Source organism: Rhinolophus sinicus, linkage group LG03, assembly GCF_036562045.2.
Source record: "Rhinolophus sinicus isolate RSC01 linkage group LG03, ASM3656204v1, whole genome shotgun sequence".
NCBI lineage: Eukaryota > Metazoa > Chordata > Mammalia > Chiroptera > Rhinolophidae > Rhinolophus > Rhinolophus sinicus.
This window is the reverse complement of record NC_133753.1, coordinates 194277708-194289751: the sequence shown is the minus strand read 5'-3', so window position 1 is coordinate 194289751 and position 12044 is coordinate 194277708. Positions and strand designations below refer to the sequence as shown.

The 12044-nt window shown below is 42.2% G+C and overlaps 1 long non-coding RNA gene across 5 annotated transcripts in view; it reads left to right on the top strand.

Moving 5' to 3' along the window:
* Positions 1 to 12044, top strand: part of LOC141570735 (uncharacterized) — a 120067-nt gene that overhangs the window by 99782 nt on the left and 8241 nt on the right. For 3 of the 5 annotated variants that reach the window (XR_012495187.1, XR_012495188.1, XR_012495184.1), the window contains 2 exons: positions 4722 to 5345; positions 5431 to 5883. This is a non-coding gene — a long non-coding RNA (uncharacterized LOC141570735). Of the gene's footprint in view, positions 1 to 4721; positions 5346 to 5430; positions 5884 to 12044 lie in introns of those variants that run through there. The other 2 variants (XR_012495186.1, XR_012495185.1) reach the window with 2 other exon arrangements.

Genomic DNA, 12044 nt, shown 5'->3' with positions numbered 1-12044 from the left:
CTGTCTATGGGTGTATACCACGGCTGTCTCACAAACCTAGCTCATCTCATTTTATTATGACCATTACAAAAAAATCCTCCATTGAAGAACAGCCATGGGACCCAGGCTAAGCTTGTGGTCTTTGTGGTCAAACCTGCGATCCAGGTGCCCCTGACCATCCTGTGCAGTGACTGAGATTCCTGTTCGGAGCAGGGAAGGAAGTTTGGCTTTGAACTTGAGTGAGTGTGCAGGTGTTTTTGATTTTGAAAATTTGTCTAAGTCAATATTAGAAACGTGGCCTTTAAGAATTGTGTGGTTGACTTGACCACAGAAGCCTGAGGTGAGTGGCTAGAAGACTGGCCTTCTGGGACCGTGGCCCTGGGTGGGGACCATCTGTGTGCACATAGGTGGCCTGCTGTTTGCCAGGAGGCAGGGGCTATGCATAGTAGGACTTGAGCAAAAGCACACAGGCTAAAGGCAGCTGGCGTGGTTCAAGAAAGGGGTACAGTCAGGGGTGCTTTGCAGAGACATTGGACCCACACAGTGCTCACAAATGAGCCGGCTGGCATTGAGCAGGGATGGGAACAGGAGGCAAAGAAAATGCCACACTCTGGGGCCCTCAGCCAGAGAATGTCCTGAGACAAGCACAGTGAATGCAAACAGGAAAACAACCAAAAACCAGAGTTCAAGCGAATCAAAGAGAAGAGACTTAGAGAAAAGGTATAAGGAAGCCTGCTTGAAAAAATATGTTCCCCCAAGGCACAGAAAAATGATTCAGAAACACAGTAGAAGAAATTTTCACTGAAGTCCTGGATTAATTGAATCCACTGATTAGACGGCCAGAGCACAGGGGGAAGGTACTCATGGTTCATAGGAAATCAGTTGATAGCATCTAAAATTCCAACTTGGTTAAAACAATAACAAAAATAATTTCAAATTTAGGTTTGTGATAAGCCCATTTCTTAGGCATGCCAGCCCAGGGGACATGTGGTGAGCTAGCTCTGCCTCATGGCTCAGCCTGCAATAAATTGTCAAACTTCTGGTTGGAGAAACACTTGCCTCTTTACAAACCAACTAGATTCTCTAACTATAAGACTTTGAACCTTTTTTTTTTTTTCTGCAAAAGAACCCATGGATTATCATTATTTAAATCTTATAAGCTCCTGTGTCCAAAATCCTGTGCAACTGGCCTGTACTGAAGTAAAGGTTCGAAGAGCTTCAAATATCAGCCACATTGTAGGATGTGTTTTCTTGTTTGGGCCATAAATTGGACCTAAGCACAATGTTTAAATGCCCATATATGTTTTAACAATCCCATAAATACAAACTCTGCACAATAGAATGTCCTGTTGCCTGCGGAGGAAACCAGTAGCATTCCATAACGTTGGGATGTGTTCTTTTTGAAAATCACTCTCTCTTGTGAATATTTCTATGAACTTGGCCAAGTCCTCCTTCTAGCCAGGATATTTGTCTCAGGGACCAAACACCTGCAGAATTTTTTGTTAAGCAGACGCAGAACCAAAATAGGTTAAACAATAATGCAGGTGTTTATGTGATAGCGCACATTTCTGTACCTGGGCTTCCGTCAGGGCGCATGCAGGTTTTAGTCATAAAAGTCAGAGTTTTAAAATTTTAAGCGTCTGGTATGTAAGGGCTTGGCTAGAAGTAACTTGCCCTGTGGTGGGAAGACACATCAGCAAGCATCCCTTTGGATTTCAAGGTGTCCTTTTATGGTAGGGTAGTTGGAGTTGGGGAAATATTGGAGAGCACATTTTGTCTGAATGTTAAGCATCTTTTGAAAGTAAAGTTTTCTGTGTTAAGACAAAGAACTGGCAAAGATTTTGTTTCACTAAATAGAATATTATGGTAAATGACATATTGACTAACCCAGAGTTTAGATTCCTGAAGGAAGCCTGGGACCCATGAAGGTCATTCCTGTTTTGTTTTTGTTGTTGTTGTTTTGTTTTTCCTTTGAGGATGTCTGCAGCAGAGACCTGGGAACATCCTGAGAGCTGCAAACACCACTGCAGGTGTCTGGCTAGCAGGAGCTTCGCAGTCCCCTCCGGCACAAGGCAGCCCATGCCCGGGGACGGGGTAGGACAAATGCAGGTTCTCACAGGAACTCTCAGGTGTGATGGCTCACGGACACATAAGCCCGCCTTTTGTTCATCGTCCCTTGCTGCATACAGAGCAGGGGGCGCCAGCACTTTTTAAGAAGCTGCATACAAATTACACTTGGATTATTATAATTTGGACCAGGCCTGCGCACAACAGGCTATTTCCTGGGAGTTGAAGGACCAGACCTGCCTCCATCTGTAGTGTAGGGACCTGGGCTTCACAAAGTCATCTCGGGAGGATCTCAATTGTCATTGCATCTTCTTTCCTTCTAGAAAGTTCTTTCTTCTATTCCACCCAGACTTTAAAAAAAAAAAAAAAAAATCTGTCATAAGTACCAACGATTTTCCTTGTGTTTCAATCAGTTTTCCTGGATGTTTTCTTCTTTTTCTTGTGGAGCTGAATTACTGTTCTTCCAAACATGGAAGGCAACCTGTGCCCTGGAGAACCTTCTGTCTTTAGCATCAGTATTTCCCCCTTCTTAGCTGTGCTGCCCCACCCCCCCCACCCCCAGACCTTTTCACAGAGCTGCCCCCCGCCCCCATTGTCTTAGTGAGCTTTGTTCTTAGCGGCAGATTTGTCACTCCCACGGGCAGAGATGGCTGTGATTCAGCACAAAGACCCAGCTGGCCAGGGGCAGGATGGACATGAGGAAGGTCTCAGGGGCAGACGGGTGCCCAGGCAGGGGAGACTGCGTCTGAGTGTGCAGCTTAATTCTGTACATGGCAAAGTTACGGGAGGAGACCAGGACCCAGGGAGAAAGCAGGAGCTTTGTAACTTGGGCGAAGGCCGATGTGGTGACCCTGAGCGCAGTCCTTTCTCTCCAGCTGACCAGCTTCCTCGTAGCAGACCTCCCACCCCATCCTGGCAATCTGAGACTTCTTTCCAGGACATTCTCTTTTACTTTACCAAGTATTCACTGCTCTGAAACCTACCAGTGCTGTCAAAGCGTGGACTATCATTTTCATATTCAGAGCTAAGTGTCCGCCGTATAAATACTGCAGAGTAGACAGTGGTTCCAAGGTAAGGTGCCTGTGGCAAAAATAGCAAAAAGTCCTGCATGAATTTGAATCCATTTCCTTCAGTTGGAATAACAAAGACACCACCCTGGCATTTTGTTCCACGTTAAGCGTCAAAACATAGCACAGCTGGGCCATCTTACGTGACAGGCAGCCCAGCAAACAATTGATATGATGTGACATGACAAGTTTCCCCGTGAGTGATGTTACCAGCATGACTTCTCTGCTGGAAAATGTGCCGAGGCTACTATTTGCCAACCCAGTAAAGGTACCGCATTAAGAACAGGTGACCTGCACTGACCTTCGAAACTCTTCCACTGTTCCAGGCACCCTAGCTTCCAGGATGCCTGTGCGGGATGGAAAACGGTGTGTCCTGCCTCTTAACCAGCTTCATCTTGGAGACTTAGTAAGCAAAGTACAATTCGAAAAGGCAGGATGAATCCGGCGTGTGTGGCTGCCCGGCTAGTAAACATCGGACTGCGTGGAAATCAGATTCACTTTCAAAAACTTGCTCCCACTGGCGCAGCACTTGCTCCCCTCATGCCCTCTGTTCTTCAGGCTCGTCTGGCATCTCTTCCCCCCAGTTCATCTCTTCTATCAAAGTACATTTAAAAAGAAGCAAACAAGCAGTCAATAGCAAGACACCTCACGCTCATATCACTTTTTTGGGAAGGTTGCCTCCTGAGGTCCTGTTTTTGGACTGTCCCTCACTATGGTTAAGACCCACTGCTCATGGAGAACATGCCAGGCGTTCTAGCCTGGGCTGTAGACAAAGTTGAAATAACAAACACCAGCACATTTAATGTTTTGTTTTTCAAAGCCTTGCAGGCAAGTCTTTTGAACTTCCTGGCAAAGATAGAAGACAATGAGTTCCCAGGAAGATGAATGAGCCGCACTTCAGCTTAGAATGAGCTGCACCCTTTTCTGTAAATTTGGGCAGGAAAACTGAAATCCTGTGCATTTATCTAGATGACAGGGACACACACACACACACACACACACACACACACACACACACACTGACATTCTTTGGGCTGATGCAGTGGATGGAGTGGGATAAAAACCAAGTTTTAAAATGTAGATGCAAATCTGAAATTAACTAAATTTTTCTGACTTGACTTTAGTGTTAACTATTTGATAGCCCTGCAATAATTTATTTCAGGAAGAGTTTTACTCACCAAGAAGTGTCATCAATTACATGTTAGAAAAATAAAATAGTAACTATAATTTTGATCAAAAACATATTTAAACCTTTCTAAGCAGTGCATATTTTGTGGAACAGAAAGTCATATCTACTCAGTATTTTTGGAATTGCTGACCTGAAAACGAAAAATGGCTCATGTTGTTTTAAAATTTCCCTTATGAGAATGCAACTGTGCCTCTGTAGATCTAAAGGCTACTTCTGCTTTCTGTACATTTTATAAAAATATTACAAGGCACCTTCCTTTCTGCAGAATTCAGAGATTTCACAATATTTTTTGAGACACTTTTTTGCACAGATAAGGAGAAAAGAAAATGGACATTGGGACAGTGGTTGCGGAGAATTTTAATTTGACAGAGGAAAGTGAAGAAGAATATTAAAGCCGTATGTGTTTTCAAATTTTCAAGGTTTTGCAAAGCTGACAGCACCCCTGCAAATGAGGGCCACAGACGTTTCAATTGCCGCTGGTCAAAAGGTGAACGTTATGTGCAATCGGACATCAAGTGAGTCTTCTGTATTCATCTTGGGCTGCAGATCTGTAAGGAAAGTGGAATTAAAGCAGTTTAATGCACCTGCTTTTAAAGAGTCAACTAGCTAATTTAAAAAAACCAAAGTCAGCTATTAAGAGCCACTTTTGGTAATGACTTTCCCAAACCTGTTCCTCCATAAAAGCAACAAGAACACTGGCAAAATGGTCAAAACCAACATATTCAAAACTAGGTAAATTCACCAAAATCTTTTAAAAACTCGAGGATCATTTATGGTAGAAAATAGATAAATATTGGTAACAAGTGAGACGTGTAATGATTTAACTGGCCACCTACCTGTCGCCCTCTTTAATGTCATGATAGCCTTGGGAACTCATAGCCTAGAAAGCATGGTAGCATGTGCTTTCTAGAACAGCAGTCGAGAAGAGGGTAGGAGTTCCCCGAAACCCCACCCCAGAAAACTGTTGTTATTTGACCTGTCTGTCAGTTCCCTGGACACCCCAATCTTGACTTCCCCTGACGGAGAGGTCAGTCGTTCAGTCGGTAAGAACAGCCTTCTCCCTGGGATGTCGTTGTTTTGTTTTGTTTTTTTTCTAAAACAATCAGTAATAGTTTTTTAACATTGCAGCCACCTGAGGTGTTCCAATTGGGAGACACAAGAAGCCACCCAAAGATCCAAAAGGAAGCACTGGAATGAGATGCCCAGAGGGACTTTGAAAAGGTCTCCCAGACTTTTGGGGAACTAGGAGTCCACGTGCGCGTGAATGGTGTCTACATGTACAGGGTCTGCAGGAAAGGCCAGGGGAGGCGCTCATCTGTCACCTGCAGCTGCGAGGCTCTGCACAGGTAGAAACTGAAGGGCAAGACGACCTGTGACCTGCCACTGGTACAATCAAAGCCCCAACAGGCACCAGAGCCCCTCAGCAAAGGTGGGGAGACCTACTGGTGCAAGGCACTTAAGGATATTTCCGTCGAATACTTAGATGACTATTGGAAAATAAAAATAAAACAAGGGTAAAACTCATACTTACAAACTGTGTTTTTAAAGCTCCCGGATGAACATAAACCCAACTCTATTCTAGTCTCTGAATTGTTCGGATGTGTGTGTGTGGCATATGTGGGGAGGGGCCTCCTTTCCCCTGACGCTTCTGCCAGGATTTGAGACATTGTGACATTGGGAGAAAAGCTTTCTCCTTCACGGTTTCTTCTTGTTCCCCAAGGGGAAAAACAGAGAAGAAAGCACCGGAGAGGACAGAGGTGAGGGCAGAGGACAGCACTCAATGGGGGAGGAGGCTGGTGGTCGCCCTGCCCCGGGACTGAGATGCCCCCTTTCTTCCTCCTGCACTTGGGGCTGGTGGGTATCGTAGGAGCCTGGATGCTTCTCATTCCTGAATGGCACTGTCCAGGGGTCCCTCTCAGGACAGCTAGGAAGCCCGTGGGGTGCCCCTCATGTGTCCGGCTCCTCAGCTCTGACCTGACTTTCCCTGAGTGTCACATCCATGGTCTGGCTTGGCTTGTCCTTTTCCTGCCACTTTACAGACCAGGTGCCTGTAGCCACGCACCACCCGGGACCCACTGCCTGAGCCCTATGGCCCTGGGCCTGAGGCCCCAGCCCAATGGAGATGCATCTACCCATGACCTCATCTGAGTTGGCTGCCTGGTCCCTGCAGAGGCAAGGGGGGCCACAGACCGGAGGCCCAGGACACTCTGAGGGCAAAGAGGGCAAGGTGTCTGCAAGAACTTTCAATGTGGACTCTATTTTACTGCACTTTGGTCCCTCTCTTCTTTGGCTGCCCACAGTTCACCCTCAGCCCTGTCTCAGCCTCCCTGCTCCAATGTGACCTCTGACCCCCATCTGTGTCCCTGAGTCCCAGCCTCAGGACCCCAAATCTTCCACGTGGCTGCCCCACTAAGGGTTTGTTCTGCTGCACAAGCTGAGCCTCAGAGCGGATCTGCTGGCTGCATGGTCAGGCGGACAGAGAGCCAAGGAGGAAGGGATTTGTCTGACAGACCCGAGTCCTGGTGTCTCCAGACACTGCACAATGGCCCCAAGTGGGATGGCCTGATGCACAACCATGGGGACGCCTTTTCTAGGTCCCAGGTTCCTGAGAAATTTTGTTCACATAGAGATTACGAAGCTCTTACAAAGTCAGTAATGAAACTGTCAAAAATAAACAAGCAAACAAAAGCGCCCTCTCCCCCCCACCCTCCCGGTCTCCATCTCCATCTCTCTCTCACCTTCTCACCTTCTGTTCCACTGATTTCAACTCTCTCCATCCCTGGTTGTCCAACACAAAATGACAAAGATCTTCATTCCGTGAGAGGAAGGTGTAGTTTAGATCCAAGATGATTATTCCAGAACGTGCTGTGTGTTTGTGTGTGTGTGTGTGTGTGTGTGTGTGTGTGTGCGCGCGCTGCTCATTGCACATGTGCTTCTTTTTCTGTTTGGTAATAACAATACTTCCATTCTCTATCATATTAATTAACCAAGAGAATCTCTGATGTTTATTATCTTCAGCTATTAGGTGGAAGTTTAGTTACTAATATACCTGATACCTCATCCCTCTTCAGACCTCATTATGTGGGTGTACAGCTCACCAGAAAGATTTAGAATGTAATTACACCACCTTTATTTAAAATATATGATACTGTTTTTAAAAAAGTACCTAAATATTTATCACACATAAGCCCTTAGATGACTCAGGTATTCTCTAGGTGTATTTTTATGCTAGACACAGAAATTTTCTTGGCTGTGTTTCCCTCCAGAGAATTGTAGAAGGCCTGAAAATGGTTGCTGAAACTCAAGGTCCAATTCAGGGAAGGGTAAGAAGAAGAAGAGGCTGCAGTAATTAAACACCCTGTGAGCCCTGTGACTGGAGTCCGTAAATACTTCCCCACCCTTTAGGGGCACCCATGCTGCCTGCTGCTGCCGGCACACCTGTCACTCCTCTGTGACATGGGCCTTTCTCTGCCACCCTATCTTTAACTGAGGAAAATTCATACTCTGAAGAGCCATTGCGGAGAGTTGTCAGTCACTACTTTGAAATTGTTTGAGTAATTAGAGTTTTTTCTTGCCTTGTGTATATGCATGATTAGTTCACTTTTTATGTTTGCATTTTATCATTAAGTACTTCTTTTCAATTTTTTTCTTTGGTATTTGAAATTTGATTTGCAAAGAGAGCAAACAGGGAAATCCACCCATGCACAACTTGTAACCTCAGACTAGTTTAGTGCAATAGCTAAACGGTTGGGCTACAAAATGAAACAGTCCTGAAAAGAAATTTACTACAGCTGCAAGCAAAAGTGTGAATTAAATGTTGTGACAATGTTGAGAAAAGAAAAGCAAGTATAAGAAGACAACATATGTTATAATAGCTTTGCAATAAAATTAAACTAAATGATGAAACGATATTCTCTTAGGCCTACACATATACAAGTTCTGACAATTAAGTTCGCGAAGTTGTTGCAACGCTGTTGCTAACGTTTTTTTGATATCAGAGTGATTATTCATTATGAATTTGTACCAACTGGACAAACAATTAACAAGTTTACTACTTGGAAGACCTGAAAACGCTGCATGAAAAAGTTTGATGACCTCAACTTTTTGCCAACGATTCATGGCTCTTGCATCACGACAGTGCACCAGCTCACACAGCACTGTCTGTGAGGGAGCTTTTAGCCAGTAAACAAATAACTGTATTGGAACACCCTCCGTACTCACCTGATCTGGCTCCCAATGACTTCTTTCTTTACCCAAAGATAAAGGAATTAGTGAAAGGAAGACATGTTTATTACATTCAGGACATCAAGGGTAATACAATGACAGCTCTGATGGCCATTCCAGAAAAAGAGTTCCAAAATTGCTTTGAAGGGTGGACTAGGTGCTGGTGTCGGTGCATAGCTTCCCAAGGGGAGTACTTTAAAGATGATGGTTAGTGATATTTGGCAATGAGGTATGTAGCACTTTTTCTAGGATGAGTTCATGAACTTAATTGTCAGACCTTGTACGTAGCCGGACAATACAGCGTTTTTAAGGTTTACTCTTGGAAGAAATGAAATGCCTTTGGTGCCCAAATTGTCTCTCCTCAGTCCTCTTCGACTGTGGCCACATCTATGTAAAGTCAGCCTGCTGTCATTTATGGGCATGATAACAGGGGCTTCTGTAGATTCCTTAGGAGGTCCTAGTGCAATCAAGCCCCTGTGACCTACAGCAGTGACCTTCAAAACCACCCATTAAGACTCTCAACCTTGATGGGTTGGCATGAATTTGGAGTGGAAGGCAAAGCAAGGTCTTGTAAAAGAGTAACCATTTAGATATTATAATAAGAGGAGACCGGTCTTGCAAACAAAAACTACCAAAAAAGCCTACAAAATACCTAAAGGCATCCAGAGCTGGGAATGTTGAGAACCATTTGTTAAAAAATATTAAACTATGTAAAAGCTCTCTGCACCCTGAATATGTGAGATAGATGTAGTCTTCCAATTGGTGCAGACTCCAAAGGGAAAAGAGAGCAATCCTGCCACAATTATATCAAATCGGCAAATTTTGACAAAAAATTCCCCAGGAGTTTTTTTATTTACCTTGATAATTTAATGTTATTTAACTAGATAATGTAATTAATTTACCAGGTAATTTAATTGGAAAAAATCCCCAAAATAATCAAAGACATGTAAAACAAAAAGGGCACTTGCCTTACCAAGTGGCAAGGCACATCACATGTCCAGAGTAAATAAAATGCTATGATATCGATGTAAAAATACATAAGTCAATCATTGAAGTACAGTAGATAATATTAACAAATCATATATGTGTATGTATATGAAAGCAATTTATCATAAAGGAGATATTTCAAATCAGTTATAGTAAGGGAATTATGAAAATAAATTACAGAAGCATCGAAGGAGTAAACATAAAACAAAGCAAAGCTATGAATGTATTATAAGAAAATAAAAGGAATTCATTTTTAACATTAGGATGGGAAATAACTTTGCAAGCAAATCACAAATGAGAGTATTTCTCTTTATGGCAAAAACCATAAAGGAAACAAAGATAAATTTGACATAAAAAATGTGCTTGAATATGACAAAGTCACTATAAAATTAAAATACGAGCTAAAGATGTTAAGAAATATCTGCAGCATGTATAAGGGTAAAGGACTAATATTTAGACTGTATTTTTTAAAATCTATAAATATTCAAGAAACAGGAAAATCCAATAGACCACGCAGCCTAGAGTGGAGAAAGGGAATTCAGAAGAGAAGAAACCCAAGGGATCCGCAAACAAGCCCAGGGTCCAACCCTTTGAAAGTTGGATGTGTGGAAATAACATTGAGATATAATTTTTCTCCCACAAGATTTGCAAAATTGAGAACAGTAAGAATGACACCATCTAATTCTGTTGACGATGTAGGGAAATAGTTATTGTCATCCACTGGGTGATGGAGTTGGTCAGTCTTCAAAGGACAATGCAAGTATTTATTGATACGGTCAGCATGCTTCGCTTTTGACCATTTTCTCTTCTTGGCATCAAATCTAAAAACATGCTCATATGGGGAAAAAAGCACACTGATAGTCACAAAGCTTTTTGTTGTACCTTTGTACTTGATGTTAAAATATGAGAGGAAACACCGTGACATTCCTCTTCAGGGGAAGAGTTATATTATCCGTATCATGAAGTACTACAGCACGTTCTCCCCTTGGTCAACCCCTCACCAATTTTAGACTCCTCACACTAGCTACAGTGTGGTGTCTGTCTCCCTTGAACTTTAACTATAGCGTTTCCAGACTTGTATTTGAAAGTTATGTGTACATATGAATATATGGACATATTCCAGAAGCAATTTTTTTAAAAATTGCTAAATATTTACAATATTTACATTGTAAATATGTATATGTACAAATATTTACATACACAATATATGTGTATGCATATATACAAATTTGTACATATATACGTATAAGTATATGAATATAAACACATATATGCAAATGTATATGCAAATGAGTAATTTTGCTTGGTATATGCTTTTCTAAATACAAGACATTTTACTAGCTACGTGTATTGTTTTGTAGTTTGTATTTTGGGGGTTATTCATAGGTTGTGGCGATATGCCCATAATAACCCATAGTTTCTCCCTTATTTGTATTAACCTTGGTTTAACAAATACTAATAGACTGTAGGCACAGGGTGTGTGTGTGCACACATGTATGCATGCACGTACGTGTGCTTGTGTCTGTGTAGATTATTTTTTAATCGTTAATCCAAACTTGAGTTCCTGGGATAAACCCAAATTAATCATGTGCATTTTCCTTTTTCGTTTTCACTTGGTAACTTAGTTTGTTGATACTGTGTTTAGAATGTTTGTATTTGAATTTAAGAAAGAGGCTGACCTGTGGATTTCTTTTTTACAGTGTCCTTCTGCGTTTTTGCAGCAATATTTTAAAAGCCATCTTTTTGTGTTTTCCACAGGTTCATTCATTCTGAGTGGATTTAATGAGGTCTGTGTTAATGGGTGTCACTGTGAAAACATCACGCACTGTGTTGAACAGTGAGCACTAACGGTGGAAAATAATTAGTATTTATTTTAAGTCTCAAGGTCTTTCAGTGACAATAGGAAGCGGAGAGAGCAAAACACAGTAATGAGGACAGGACTCTGCCCAGCAAGATGCTGGGTTAATTAATTTACCCGAAATTAATCTGAAAAGAGTGGAAAATGGACTTAAGATACTTATACTCGCATGTACTTTTAATTGCTAAGCTTTTTGTTGGAAATTGGCTTTATTTCTATATATAATTAATCTAGTTATTTTAATGAAGGTGCACTATAAACTAGAAGCCACAACAGAATACAGTAATTTAGTCATTTTAATCCATTCATCCTTTTATTTAAATAAATGATAAATATTGACAAGGTGTAAAATAAGAAATAAAATGGAGGGGAAAGACATCTAAATAGATATTGTTCCAGTGGTGATAAAGTCTCTTTGTTCTCCTGCTTTGCCAAGATGCCTCATATGTGACTTTCAGTTACGCTTATTTTCACTTGGTATCTTTGTGACTCTTGCACTGAGGACTTGGAGCAGCAGTCAGGCTCGGAGTCCTGAGCATTTTCAGATATCCCCGCGCTATTGGGAGAAACATGAAGAGCGCTCCACTAACTCCAAGAAGGAGAAAAAGTAATTTACAGAGTACCTGAGCATTCCATAAAGATCCGCCATTGTGTTCATAGCTTTTCTAGGAAA